The sequence below is a fragment of the Schistocerca americana genome, chromosome 2, assembly GCF_021461395.2.
Source record: "Schistocerca americana isolate TAMUIC-IGC-003095 chromosome 2, iqSchAmer2.1, whole genome shotgun sequence".
NCBI lineage: Eukaryota > Metazoa > Arthropoda > Insecta > Orthoptera > Acrididae > Schistocerca > Schistocerca americana.
Genome location: NC_060120.1, coordinates 791,240,970 through 791,256,849, shown reverse-complemented (window position 1 = coordinate 791,256,849; position 15,880 = coordinate 791,240,970). Strand labels below are relative to the sequence as shown.

General features: G+C 43.7%; 1 protein-coding gene across 1 annotated transcript in view; it reads left to right on the top strand.

Moving 5' to 3' along the window:
- Positions 1 to 15,880, top strand: part of LOC124595259 (1-phosphatidylinositol 4,5-bisphosphate phosphodiesterase epsilon-1-like) — a 453,437-nt gene that overhangs the window by 164,110 nt on the left and 273,447 nt on the right. The gene's annotated exons all lie outside the window — the stretch shown is intronic.

The following is a 15,880-nucleotide window of genomic DNA, read 5'->3' as shown; positions in this document are numbered from 1 at the left end:
CCATTTGAACCCATTGCGCTGTAGGTTGTAGCGACAGATCAGTAGCAAAACCCGAAGTTAGATTACGTTTCAAAGGAAAAAGTTTGATTGTGAGTTACTGAAGCTGTTGTTGTTGTTGTTGTTGTTGTGGTCTTCAGTCCTGAGACTGGTTTGATGCAGCTCTCCATGCTACTCTATCCTGTGCAAGCTTCTTCATCTCCCTGTACCTACTGCAGCCTACATCCTTCTGAATCTGCTTAGTGTATTCATCTCTTGGGCTCCCTCTACCATTTTTACCCTCCACGCTGCTCTCCAGTACCAAATTGGTGATCCCTTGTTGCCTCAAAACATGTCCTACCAACCGATCCCTTCTTGTAGTCAAGTTGTGCCACAAACTCCTCTCTTCCCCAATTCTATTCGATACATCCACATTAGTTATATGATCTACCCATCTAATCTTCAGCACTCTTCTGTAGCACCACATTTCGAAAGCTTTTATTCTCTTCTTGTCTAAACTATCTATCGTCCATGTTTCACTTCCATACATGGCTACACTCCATACAAATACTTTCAGAAACGAATTCCTGACACTTAATTCAATACTCGATGTTAACAAATTTCTCTTCTTCAGAAACACTTTCCTTGCCATTGCCAGTCTACATTTTGTATCCTCTCTATTTCGACCGTCATCGGTTATTTTGCTCCCCAAATAGCAAAACTCCTTTACTACTTTAAGTGTCTCATTTCCTAATATAATTCCCTCAGTATCACCTGATTTAATTCGACTACATTCCATTATCCTCGTTTTGCTTTTGTTGATGTTCATCTTATATTCTCCTTTCAAGACACCGTCCATTCCGTTCAACTGATCTTCCAAGTCCTTAGCAGTCTCTGACAGAATTACAATGTCATCGGCAAACCTCAAAGTTTTCATTTCTTCTCCATGGATTTTAATACCTACTCCGAATTTTTCTTTTGTTTCCTTTACTGCTTGCTCAATATACAGATTGAATAGCATCGGGGAGAGGCCACAACCCTGTCTCACTCTCTTCCCAACCACTGCTTCCCTTTCATGTCCCTCGACTGTTATAACTGCCATCTGGTTTCTGTACAAATTGTAAATAGCCTTTCGCTCCCTGTGTTTTACCCCTGCCACCTTTAGAATTTGAAAGAGAGTATTCCAGTCAACATTGTCAAAAGCTTTCCCTAAGTCTACAAATGCTAGAAATGTAGGTTTTCCTTTCCTTAATCTATTTTCTAAGATATGTTGTAGGGTCAGGATTGCCTCACGTGTTCCAACATTTCTACAGAATCCAAACTGATCTTCCCCGAGGTCAGCTTCTACCAGTTTTTCCATTAGTTTGTAAAGAATTCGCGTTAGTATTTTGCAGTTGTGACTTATTAAACTGATAGTTCGGTAATTTTCACATCTGTCAACACCTGCTTTCTTTGGGATTGGAATTATTGTATTCTTCTTGAAGTCTGAGGGTATTTCGCCTGTCTCATACATCTTGCTCACCAGATGGTAGAGTTTTGTCAGGACTGGCTCTCCCAAGGCTGTCAGTAGTTCTAATGGAATGTTGTCTACTCCCGGGGACTTGTTTCGACTCAGGTCTTTCAGTGCTCTGTCAAACTCTTCACGCAGTATCGTATCTCCCATTTTATCTTCACCTACATCCTTTTCCATTTCCATAATACTGTCCTCAAGTACATCGCCCTTGTATAGACCCTCTATATAGTCCTCCCACCTTCCTGCTTTCCCTTCTTTGCTTAGAACTGGGTTTCCATCTGAGCTCTTGATATTCATACAAGTGGTTCTCTTTTCTCCAAAGGTCTCTTTAATTTTCTTGTAGGCAGTATCTATCTTACCCCTCGTGAGAAAAGCCTCTACATCCTTACATTTGTCCTCTAGCCATCCCTGCTTAGCCATTTTGCACTTCCTGTCGATCTCATTTTTGAGACGTTTGTATTCCTTTTTGCCTGCTCCACTTACTGCATTTTTGTATTTTTGCTTTTCATCAATTAAATTCAGTATCCCTTACTGAAGCTAATGAATGTGAATTCTGAAACCTAAACTGTAGTGATCTGTAGCCTAAATCGAGACATTCGATAGGCTCATGGGTGATAGTTTCATTGTAAATTGTGTGGCCAACAAACGCTAGGCATTGAGAATAACTTAATTTTTGTTTCAGTGCTTATTTTAGGCATAGTGGTTTATGTCCGTCGTTTTGATGACGTCATGGGTCAAAGCTGATTAGTGGTATCGAGAGATTCAATATTTTCTCAGTTACCTCTAGTTGATAGTACGTAAATTACACTGCTAGGCAAAAAAAGTGGAGCACGCATGTGTGGACGAGGAAACAGAATGAAATTTCACTGATTTAGACGGTATCCGACGTACTTTTAGCAGTTACAAAATCGAGTCAAATTTACGAAGAGCTTGGCAGTACGATCCCACTTATCAGGATGACGTTGCAGTCCCTCTGGCCTGGATGCGTGCACTCACTCTGTCGAAAAGGCTTTCTTAAAGCCGTTGTCTTCTTTCCAGAGGCAAGTTGGCCCTCTAATGTTGCAACTGGTCCTTGATATTCTGGATACCGCCACTGGGACGGAGTTGACGTCCGAACTGGTCCCACACGTGTTCTGCCGGGGACAAGTCTGGGAATGTTACTGTCCGTGGTAGTACTAGATACGTATCACGCAGACAGTATCGCGCAAACAGTTTATAGAGACATTAGCTATATGTGGACGACCAATGTCCTCTCGAAAAATGACACCAAGGGAACACATGATGACGCATGTTGTTCGTGAGGCACCCTTGTGCCGTCAGAGTTCCCTCGATCACACCAGCCGTGAACAGAAGTCATACGCACCATGATGCTAGGAATAGCACCGCTATGCCTCTCGAAGATATTGGAAGAATGTTTTCACATGCTAGGCGCATGAGACGTTCCATTTCGGATGTCGTTAGGGAATTCGATATTCCGAGATCCACAGTGTCAGGAGTGTGCCGACAATACCACGGACAATTCAGTGGCCGACGGCCTTCACTTAACGACCGAGAGCAGCAGCGAACGCGCAGAGTTGTCACTGCTAACAGACAAGCAACACTGTGTGAAGTAACTTCAAAAATCAGTGTCGGATGTACGACGTATTCTTTAGGACAGTGAATTGAAATTACGCTTTAATGTGCTATGGGAGACCGACACGAGTACCTTTGCTAACTGCACGGCGACGCCTACAGCGCCTTTCCTGGGCTCGTGAACATATGGCTTTGACCCTAGACGACTGAAAAACCGTGGCCTGGTCAAATGATTAGCGATTTCCGGATTTCAGTTGGTAAGAGCTGATGGTAGGGGTCGAACATGGCACATTTCACGAAAAACCGAACTTGTCAACAATGCATTGTGCACGCCGGAGGTGGCTCCATAATGGTGTGGATTGTGTTTACACGGAATGGACTGGGTTCTCTGGTCCAACTGAATGGATTATTGACTGTAAACAGTTATGTTCGGCTACTTGGAGACCACTTGCAGCCGTCCATAGACTTCAGGTTCCCAAACAACGATGGAATTTTTGAGGATGACAATGCGCCAAGTCACCAGACCACAATTGTTAGCTATTCGTGTGGAAAACATTCTACTTAGTTCGAGTGATGATTTGGTCACCCAAATCGCCCGACATGGATCCCATCGAACATTTGTGGTACATAATCGAGAGGTCAGCTCGTGCACAAAATTCTGCGCCGGCAACACTTTCGCAATCGTGAACTGCTATAGAGGCAGCATGGCTCTATATTTTCTGTAGGGGGCCTCCAACGATTTCTTGAGTCCATCCCATGTCGAGTTGCTGCATTATGTTGGGCAAAAGGCGTTACGACAGGATATTAGGAAGTGTCCCATGATTTCTGTCACCTCAGTGTGGTATTTCATGAGTAGCTGTGACATAAGATACCACTTAAAAGAGGTATGACAACGCGAGTTTTGACTGCAACTTAAATGTGTCCCTTTGGAATGCACCAATTGCTTCAGCTATGCAGCCGAAATTGTGTAGTAATGAAGATATGAAAAAAAAAACGATATTGTCGTTAAGCAACGAATGCCTGTGCGGCAGATACTGCAACTATAAAACCTTTATCCCGCCTGTGTACCCTGTTGCAACTGATGTATTGTTAATAACTATAACGTACTCTTTATAAATAGGCAAATAGATCTGTTACTGTTCGATTGCACTCTTGATGATAAATGGATGTAAACATTGACAACCGAAAAATATTTATCACTAACTTCAGGAGCAGTCCAAGGTAGAATGTATACAGTCACTGGAAGAATTTTGAGTGGAATTCATCCACGAATGAAGTGCCTTGCAGAACAGTAGTTTGACCTTTGTTGAATATTTCTCTTCAGTCTGGGATCCTTACCACGTTGGATTAATAAACGACATGGAAGAGATGCAAGAAAGAGCGGCACATTTCGGCAAGGATTCGTTTAGTAAGTGCGACAGCAGCGTTTTGTTTGCTCTGAAGTGGCAATCGCTGCAAGAGAGATGTTGGACATCATGGAGACGTTTATTGATAAATTTCTGACAGAGCTTATGAAAGAATAGTCGGTCAGATTATCAGTTCCGGTCATACGTCTCTCACGAAGAGGCTCACATGAACTTCTAACCGCTCAACATTCGAACTCCGTAATTTGTCCAAAACTGCCCTTAGCGCCAGTACCCGAACTCTGCTACTATCAGCATACCTGCGACCCTTTCTTGCTTACTACCCTCAACGAACAGTTATACCATGTTGGAGGACTGTAGCAATGTTAAGGTTAAGAGTGCTGTTACATTTTTATTGCAAAATTTACAAAAGAAGAGATTATTGTCTTAATCATCCCACCTGAGAGGACGAAGAGGAAAAAGCATTTTGAAAAAGGAAAGTGTATAATAAAGACCCACAAATGCAACCACTTAACGTCTTCGGCGTGATTATCCAACGTAAGACCACTTTTCATACCTTAGTTTCTCGCACTAGGTTCAGCACTAATATATTCGTCTCCGCCACCAGCCCACAGGCTAACTGATCCTAAAATGATGTCGTTGAACGGATCTGTTTGGTGGATGGCATGGGCGCTTCTACCGAAAGACGAAGTTGCGGAATTCGATTATGGGGGATAATGGTCCGTTCCTCGAGCTTTACAGAATTGCTGAGATCGTGTCCGCCCTTACAGAGTAACAGCGACGAAAAATCGGAGAAAATATAACTCGTGCTGAGTCTTAGTGGAGCAGTTTCTCACTCACCATTGGTGAATGTAACAGGGAATGGAGAAATTGATAGTAGTATCCTCTACCATTCGTAAGATGGCTTGCTGCGAACAGGTATAGATACAGATGTGGACGGATGTTTAGGGCGATTACAGCTCATCCGAAATGCCGTTTAACATTCGTCGAGTGCTGCCATTGCAGGAAACGTTCCATTTCAGCCGGGACAGGTGAGCGACGCGCCGGCCAGTGCATTGTCTGTGACGGCCCTTTACTGACTAGAATTGCAATATGGCGTCGCTATATTTGGCCCTTTCAGTGGGCCTGGTCCACAGGGGTGGGGGTTTGGAGGTGGGGGGCTGGGAGCCGCGTTCACTCGCCGGCTGGTCGATCTGGCAGCGTCCGCGTGCGCGCCTCACGCACAGCTGCGTCCGGACGCGGTGACGAGTCCTCGACACCGGGCAAAAATCAGTCCGCACCGAGTACACATCGCGCTAATAGCGTGTAACTCCGGCTGTAGCCTAGATAACGGGCTAAATTTGATGAGGAACTGTGACCACAAGTTCCTTCAGATCCCGTAGAACTACCAGATTGCGAGGAAGATGAACGCTACTTTACCTCCGTTGTTCCAAATGACATTATTATGAGATTAAGATCGACTCATTTAGGGAGCCAGTCGAGGGAGGGGGGGACCTCAGTGTTCGCCAGATTATCTTCATCTTGAACGACCGGGACGTCCACATCATGAAGATGTAGAAGAAAGGGCAACATTTTGCCAACGATAATTTTGAAGTAAGCTCCCTAGTTAGTGTTCAAAGCCGTTAACTATATTCAAACATTACCCTGCAAGTTCATAAGATACTACGACCACAGTTACAATGCCTTTAAACATTCAAATTTTAATGAAATTTGATCCGTAAATGAACAACAACGAAATCTGACTAATTTTTACTTTACATGCGGTAGTGATCAGGACTTTCTCACACAGCAACACGATTAGTGAAACGGGATTTAGCACAAGTTAAACCACTATAATTTCAAACTATAACACTTTCAGGAAATCTCATCTCACTACTCACTATCAGTTTATTTGAGAATTACACCGTATGAGTGTAATACGAGGGCTATTCGGAAAGTAAGGTCCGATAGGATGCGAAATGGAAACCACAGTGAAAATCCGATGAAGCTTTGCACAGATGTGTTGTGCAGTATCTCTAGTATACCCGTCTATCGCGTCACGTAGCTCTTTTCAATTCTGAGCGCACTGTGAGCACGTAAAGATGCTTAGAACATAGTGTCTCCCGCCGAGTGTGAGGGCCTGGTGTGAGATTTCGCCTGAATTCATGCAGCCCACAAAACATAACTGTCATACGTTTCTTTCTGCATGACAATTCTCGGCCGCATGCCGAAGGGACACTGAAGATGCTCCTGCAGCATTTTCGATGGGAAGTGTTAGATCACCCACAATAGAGCCCGTAATTGACTCTCCCTGAGTCTCATCTCTGCTTACATGAACCGCTAACTATGAAGACAACGTTCTGGCACAGACAACGAGCTGCATTACCAGCGTAGAGAATTAGCAGAAAGCACAGATGGCTTCCTTCTGTGACGAGAGTCTTACAAAGTCGTACAATGCTACGACAGATGTCTAAATCGGTGCGGCGACTATGTAGAGATATAGCTGGAAGGCGTAGCTAACTGTTGCAAATGAAACATTTTTGATTCTCACTTTGGTTTCTATTTTGCGACTGATCGGACCTTACTTTCCGAATAGCCCTCGTACGTTCAAGGCACATTTATATACACTCTGCATTCTTCGGAACCTAATAAACTGAAATGAGCTCGCGTGGTAGCTAAACACCGGCGTCTTCATCATCGCAGGCACACGTCTCGAAGCTTCACTGCGACGCACACTTATCTTGTTAGCTGAAAGTTGCACCAAAAAAAATACTCGTTCTCCCGGAGGGAGATTATTCACATTCTTCGTGAAATATTATAAGACTGACTCTAAATCTCACGTGAACGAGGTTCTTAAGGGAACACAAAATTAAGGCTTAGATTTCACGCTAAATTTTAGGTGCCCTTTCCCCAATAGAATCGTTGGGGTAAATTAGGGACACGCAAGTCGCCAAGGTGGCGCCCAGTTCAAAGACGGCGCCAGGCCATGAAACGACACGAAATTATTGTTATTATTTCACGGTGTGGTGATGGACACGTCCTAGCGCGATATCTCCTTGACAGCATTCTGCTACGTCGATCCTTTCTTCAGCGTTGAGCCCATACAATCGACTGGCACATACATACGGCTTCACTGTCAGCTAGCGGCCGGGGTCAGGGGATGGCGATGACGGTCGGGTGGGGTGGGGTAGGTCACACCACCGCCTGGTATGAATTCTACCAGGTTTGCAACGTTCTAAGGCGACCATTTTTGCTCTTTAAAGGGGAACACGAATTTTTCGTTCGGTGAGCTTATGTCTGTGATGGTATGACACACCATATAACGGCTTCCCAAAGTGCCTAACCGTACCATCACACATGAACTGGACAGAATAATGGTGGACGGAAAAATATCAAAACTGCATCTTCGTGGTAAATCACCCTACATTAACAACTAGACTTTTATAACAAAATAATAAGCTACCATTGAGAAAAGAAATTAAATGTCTTTTCCGGGTACGGGCTCTTAGTGCCCTTCTTCAGAAGATTATATCTATCGCATTATTTGCGACTGTCAACAAGAACACGCGTACAGAAAAATGCTATGGGCATGTGGTTCATAGTGTGTGGTTCATAGTGTGTGGGAGGCGAAGCATGAGAGAAGTAGCGGCTCAGCATGCAATCCTTACCAAAAGATGTGCGCAAGAGATCTCATACGTGTATCAATATAGAGTGGAGAGCCAATTTGCATAAAAGCCGTGCTTTTCGGCAGATATTTATCATCCAAACCAAGGACGATGCGATTCTATAACATATCGGTGCATCTCACAGGCGTCATACTGATAGTTTAAAAAGCATCATCCCGCAATTCCTCGAATAGAAAGAATCTGATCATGATTGATGTGATGGATCAACACCACACGGTGACTTTTTCGCCATGCAATGGGGTTTCCACGTCAGTTCTAGGATTTTCGGTAGCCCAAATCCTGCAGTTGTGGGTTCTGACAGACCCTCGGAGTGTGAATTGGGCTTCGTCGGTCCAGCGCCATCTGGTGGCTCATTTTTGTACATGTTTCTGGTTTCAATAAACCTCATGTCATTTCAGGAATGTGTGTAATATTTTACCTTTCTATCTAGATTATTTCGTGAAGTACTACATTTGACTTTTGGGTCACCCTGTACCTCAGTCGTTAAGTATAGCTCACGCTTACAGTGGCCTTTAAATTACCGTTCGACTTTCTGAGTTTAGGTTTTCCTTGTTCCCATAGATCGCTTATGGCAAACGCCAGGATAGTTCCTAAAGATGAGGACACGGCGAATTATCTTCCCCATCTTCGTTTTGTGTGAAGGACGAATTTTGGAAAATCCTAGATGGAGTAACAATGTAAATACCAGACAATGAACGGGTGATAATTGGGGGAGATTCAAATGGACAAGTTGGTGAGAGGAGGAGTGGGGAAGGCAGAGTTCATGATGGGTGGACTTACGGAGCAGAAAATGCAGCGGGGCACAAGATTGCAGAATACGCTGTATCTTTTGACCTAATGATCGCCAATACCTACTTCAATCGTAGAAGAGAACAACTTATAACGTACAGGAGCGGAGACCATAAAAGTGAGTTAGACTACTTGTTGCCAAGAAGGAAACACATAAAGGAAATAAAGGATACCAGGTTATATACAGAGAAGGTGTGGCTGTGCAACACAAACTCGTAGTGGCCGATTATGAAATGGTAGTGAAGAAAAGACGTAAATGTGTCAAGTGAGGAGAACAAAGAATAACATGGTGGAAACTGAAAAAGAGGTGTTGCGAGAAAAAATCAAGGAAACAGTATTAAGAGAAGTGAAATTACTAGAGGATGTACAGGAGTGGTGGAGTGATAGTAACAATGTAATTACAAAAGCTGGAAAAGACGTGCTGGGTGTAACAATATGAAAGGGACCACCAGAAGATAAGGAGGCATAGTGGTGGAATGAGGAGGTTCAGAAAGCGTTAAAAATGAAGAAAGATGCAAAAAATGGGACTTAACAGGAAGACAGGAGGATAGGGAAACCTACAAGATTGCAAAAAAAGATGGCAAAAAGAGCAGTGGCAAAAATAAAGGCTGAGGCAATGGAAGAGGCGTATGAGGAGGTGGAAAGAAGGCAGGACGGCAGGCAACTCTTACGGATTGCTAAAACAAGAGATGAGGCGACTAAGGACATAACAACAATGAGGCAGATAAAGGATGAACCAGGTGGAGTATTACACGACATTGAGAAAATGCTGAATAGGTGGTGGGAGTACTTCGAAAGGCTATTGAATGAGGAAAATGTACGAGAGAAGTATGAGGATGGAGATATAAATGGAGGAATGACCCAAACTATAAGTAGGGAAGAAGTCGAAAACGTAATGAAGAAAATGAAAAATGGGAAGGGCCTAGGGGCAGACCAAATCCCAATAGAAGCATGGAAAAGTCTGAGAGAACAGAGAACTGATATTCTCTGGCATCTAATGCAGAAGATCTGGAAAGGAGAAAGAATGCTGCATGCGTGGGTAAGCAGTATACTGGTTTCCTTATATAAGGGGAAAGGGGATATCCAAAACTGTGCCAATTATAGAGGGATAAAACTGATGTCCCATGCAATGGAACCGAGCGAGGTGGCGCAGTGGTTAGCACACTGGACTCGCATTCGGGAGGACGACGGTTCAATCCCGTCTCCGGCCATCCTGATTTAGGTTTTCCGTGATTTCCCTAAATCGCTTCAGGCAAATGCCGGGATGGTTCCTTTGAAAGGGCACGGCCGATTTCCTTCCCCATCCTTCCCTCATCCGAGCTTGCGCTCCGTCTCTAATGACCTCGTTGTCGACGGGACGTTAAACACTAATCTCCTCCTCCACGCAATGAAGATCCGGGAGAGGATAACTGAGAAGAAGTTGCGTCTACAAACTGAAGTATGTGAAGAACAGTTTGGATTTATGCCGGGAAGAGGAACAACCGACGCAATATTTGCACTGAGGCAAGTGATGAAGCGGCACAGAGAAGTGCAAGCCGAACTGCGTATGGCCTTTATCGATCTTGAGAAGGCTTATGAAAGAGTGCCGAGGCAAGAGATGTGGAGACGTCTGAGAAGTAAATGCCTGCCAGAAAAATATATCAGTGTGGTAGAAGACATGTATGAAGGTGCAATGACACAAGTCAGGAGCAGTGCAGCTGCAACAAAGACATTTCCAGTGAGAGTAGGGCTACATCAGGGATCTGCTCTCAGCCCATATCTCTTTGACCTTGTCATTTATGTACTAGTCAAAGATGTGAAGAAAGAGGGACCGTGGAGCATGATGTTTGCCAGTGATGTTGTAATCTGTGAACCCACCAAGGAGGCACTTCAAGACAAGCTTGAACCGTGGAGAAAAGCTCTAGAGGAATGGGGAATGAGAATTAGCAGGGTGAAAACAGAGTGTATGTGTACAAAGGATGCCAAAGATCTATATATCAACCTGTAAGGAGAGCAACCGACGCTGGTCAAGAAATTTAAATACCTAGACTCTTACAAGCAAAGTGATCGAGGACTGGAGGCCGAAATACAGCACAGGGTAAATAGTGGATGGATGAACTGGAGGAAACTGAGCGGAGTACTGTGTGATAAGAAGGTTAGCTGCAGAATGAAAGGAAAGTTTTACAAGTCTGTGGCGAGGCCTGCGATGCTGTATAGCGCAGAAACGTGGCCAATTACAAAAGCCTAAGAGAAAAAGATGGGAGTGGCAGAAATGAGAATATTAAGGTAGATGAGTGGGGTGATACGAAAGGGTAGACTAAGGAGTGAGTACATCAGGGGAAGAGTGAAAGTGGGGCCCATAGGGAAGAAGATCCAAGAAAGTAGCCTAAGATGGTATGTACATGTGCAGAGAAGAGGGGAGTACTACGTGGGGAGAAGAATTGAAGATTAGAAGAGGAAGACCGAATCTGAGTTGGAAAGACAAGGTAGCAGGGGACCTACGGGAGAAAGGATGGCCCAGAGAAGAAGCACTGGATAGGCATTTATAGAAGAGAAGGATCCAGCAAAGCAACGCCGACCCCACATGACATGGGATAAGTCTGAGATGATGATGGTGATGATGATGATGATGATGATGATGATCTTCTTTCTGTCTGAGCCTGAACTCCTTCCCTAGGAACCTCGTTGTCCACAGGACGCTAAACCAAATCTTCCTTCCTCCTTCACCGCAGTTGTGACAACTGTCAAATCATATTAATTGAAATGTGACATTTGATCTAGTCTCAAATTATATTTCTTTTTGATACATACGGGCCATATTCGGAAAGAGGAAATCATTCATTCAAACATCGTACAAGAGAGTTGGAAAATAAATAGCAACAGCATATTCACTTTGAGAAATGAGCCTCTCTCCGACGATAAAGTGAAATCTGAGAGAGCTGCTCCGGTAGACACTGAATATCCAACTTGAAGATTACTCAGTGAGAGGTTTACTCAGAAGAGGAGTTGGCAAAACTTTATGGCCTGTTGCGGGAAAGCGCCTGATGACCAGGCTACCCGCAGTACGCTCCTAATTCGCAGAGCTGCCGTCTTCGGTTTGTACGACTGTTATAATGAACCCATCTTCGTCCTGGACAATATATGTCTACATTCTTTTCTGTTACTCAAATGGCAGATGGTGTAATAACAAACTATTTCTAGTACACAAAAGGTCTAATGTCATTTGTGTGTTTCTATATAAATATCGTAAAATGATTCTTGATTACCTTTCGTCAGGCCGGCCGCGGTGGTCTAGCGGTTCTAGGCGTGCAGTCCGGAACCGCGCGACTGCTACGGTCGCAGGTTCGAATCCTGCCTCGGGTATGGATGTGTATGATGTCATTAGGTTAGTTAGGTTCAAGTAGTTCTAAGTTCTAGGGGACTGATGACCACATATGTTAAGTCCCATAGTGCTTAGAGCCTTTTGAACCTTTTGTTAGGTAATACCTCTAGTTTTGTAGGTACTCAGTCCTTGTCTGGCGTCCACATGGAGTTTTGTCACAATAGGAGTTCAATATAAACCCGAAAATGAACAAAACATAAGTGACTGAGATGAAAAGTGATCTAATTTTTCAATGTTTAACAGAAGTGAAAACATAGAAAACATCTAAAGCTACTTATTAACCAAACAAGCCTTGGTATAGTCCGTGGTGGAGGTACTTTACACCAGTTTCATTCATTTTCAGTCCTATTTTATTTTCGCACTGAGCGAGGGAAAAATTACTGCATATCTGCCTATGTCTCTCGTACCTTGTTCTTATGTTCCCTAACCGAGGCGGTTGCAGTATAACAATCGCAGTGTCCTTCGAATACAGATTTTCTAAATTTAGCCTAACGCGTTTCGAAAGAATAATGCCGTCTTCCTTCCAAGGATTTCCATTTGCCTTCCACCAGCATTGTGCTACATTCCCACTCGTCATTACTGCCAAAAACATAATTATTTGGGGAGATTGTAACAGCTAGATATTTCACAAGGGCATTGCAGGTGGACATGTACACTTCATACACAAGCCGCTAATGTTCTTCCCATTCACCTTGTGTCTTCCGTCGCTGTGTCCGTTCGCAGAAGATATCGCACAATCGTAGATACTTTGACTCAAACGTGGATCGCTAAAAATGACTCATAGATTGTTTAGCTATTTGCAAAGAAATATTCAAATCTTTTTTAGCAATGGTAATTTACATTTCTTGCGATAACAGTTCTTTTGGAATATGTACCACTCGTATTCACGATCAATTTGAGTAGTATCTACACAAAACTGAAATAAAAAATTATTAAAATCAGTGCCTGCACTACGTACGCTTTAAGAAGGAAAAACAGGGCGCACCACGAAGCAATTATCCGAACGACGAGTCCTCCCTCGGGCATGGGTGTGTGTGTTTCTCTTTAGCATAATTTAGGTTAAGTAGTGTGTAAGCTTAGGGACTGATGACCTTAGCAGTTAAGTCTCATAAGATTTCACACACATTTTTCATCCGAACGCGACGGAAATCTGTAGATTTGATTTACATCTACAGACAAACAAATGATTACAGTTTCTGAAAAATTGGATAGTTTGTTAACGAGTGAGGGCCTCACAAATTAAGGAAGTCACTAACGCGTTTTTCGACCTCTGCTCCTAATGCAAGTAATTATTCAGCTTGGCATTGATTGACAGAATTGCTGACTGTCCTCCTGAGGAGTATAGTGACAAATTCTATCCAATTGGCGCATTAGGTCCTTAAAATCCGAAGGAAATTGGAGGGTCCTGACTATAATGCTCCAAACGTTCTCAAATGGTTCAAATGGCTCTGAGCACTATGGGACTTCCCTTCGGAGGTCATCAGCCCCCTAGGACTTAGAACTACTTAAACCTAACTAACCTACGGACAAGACACACATCCATGCCCGAGGCAGCATTCGAACCTGCGACCGTAGCGGTCACGCGGTTCCAGACCGTAGCGCCTAGAACCGCTCGGCCACTCCGGCCGGCAAACGTTCTCAACTAGGGGGTGATCCGGCGACTTTGCTGGCCAGGGTTGGGTTTCGCAAGCATGAAGACAAGCCGTAGAAACTCTCACCGTATGCGGGCGGTCATTATCTTGTTGAAATGTAAGCCGGGATGGCTTGCCATAAAGGGCAACAAATCGTGGCGTAGAATATCGTCAACGTATCGTTGTGCTGCAAGGCTGCCGAGGGTAACCAAAGGGTAGTTGCTACGAAAAAAAATGGCACCCCCGGACCATCACTCCTGTTTGTCGGGCTGGAATTTCATCGTCTGGAGTCGAACCGTCTTCAGTGATGAGTCCCACTTCGAACGAAGCCCCGATGACCAGCAAAGACATTTCTCGGGAGGCCCCAGGCAGTGGTTGCATTCCAACCTGTCTCCTGCCGTACCAAGAATGATAGTCTGCGGTGCCGTTTCATTTCATAACACCACCCCTTTGGTTTTCACCCTTACAGAAAAGCGGTACGTCGACGATATTGTACGCCCTACTTTGTTGCACTTTATGTCAAGCCATTTTGGGATTATATTTCAGCAAGATAACGCCCGCCTGCACACGGTGACAATTTCGACTGCTTGTCTTCATGCTTGCAAAGCCCAACCTTGCCCAGCAAGGTGCCGGATCTCTGCCCAAATGGGAATTTTGGGAACATTATGGGCACCATTCTCCATCCATCTCGGCATTTTGACGATCTAACGTGTCAGTTGCGCAGAATCTGGCACTACGTCGCTCAGGGGGACATCCCACAACTTTGTCTATCAATGCCAAGCCGAATAACCGCTTGCATAAGGGCCGGTGATAGTGATTGCTCAATTTGTGAGGTTCTTTGTCTTGAATGAATCATCTAATTTTTCTGAAACTGTAATCATTTGTTTGTCCGCACATGTACATCACATCTACCGATTTCCCTCCCCTAGGGGTAATTCTTCCGTAGAACTTTTTTTTTTTTTAGCTTATGTGAGCCTGGGCGCTGCCCACAGCGTTCCGGGCGACAACGCCTCCTCAGCTGCTAGAAATCGCGATTGCTTCCACGTGATGTGTGATATTGCTCGGTACCGTCACACACTAAAACACACATTGCCTATTGTACGTCTCGGTACCAGAGGTAGTAGCGCATCATAATAGTATCCCCGCGCCCATGACAGCGTATTTCCATCATTCTGATGTCCTGATAGAAGCACTTAACTTGTTTCTCAATGATATCACACAAATTATCAAGAAGTGAATGGAGATGGCAGTTCAGAACTCATTCTTGAAACTCGTCATACAAACGTTTTGCATTTCTTGGCGAGAACAGAAATATAACATAGCTCTTTTTTCAACTTAATAACTTCCTTGAACAATACCAAAGCCCCCACTCCCGCAGACATTTTTGATTCCAAGTTGGAATCTGACATCTTTTTTCGAACGTCAGGTCCAGAAAACACACCACCTTTCAATTTCGCTCGTGATGGGTGAAAGACGTTCTTGCAGAGATGTCTGAAACATTCTCAATATCATTGGACTAGCAAATCTAAAGAACTTCTTTTCGTGTTTCAACAATTTTCTGAGACCTTCAGCACAAACCTTATACGCCGCCAACGACTTATCCTGATTACTAACTTTATTTCCATGTGCACTTTCTTTCTTTCCCTCGGGTCATTCTTGATCACAAACTCACCACAAATCTAGGAATATTGAAAACAACGTTTATCTCTGAAATTAGTAACAATGTAATATTTTAAAATATTGGGTGATAATTGTATAAGAATAGTGATTGAAACGTTTTCCTTATCGTATTAGGATTCAGCATACTGAAAACTACAAGAATAAGGCACCTCCATCAAAAAATATTTGGATAGTATTGGTGGTCCATAAATAAAATTTCTTTATACAACAAAAAATTCAAGATATTTTTTTCAATTCCTTATACAAGATGTGAGCAATTTCGAAGTTTATCATGCTTCAGCCCCCAAAAATCAGCTTTTCAAGATGTGAGATTGAGCTACATACTCGTA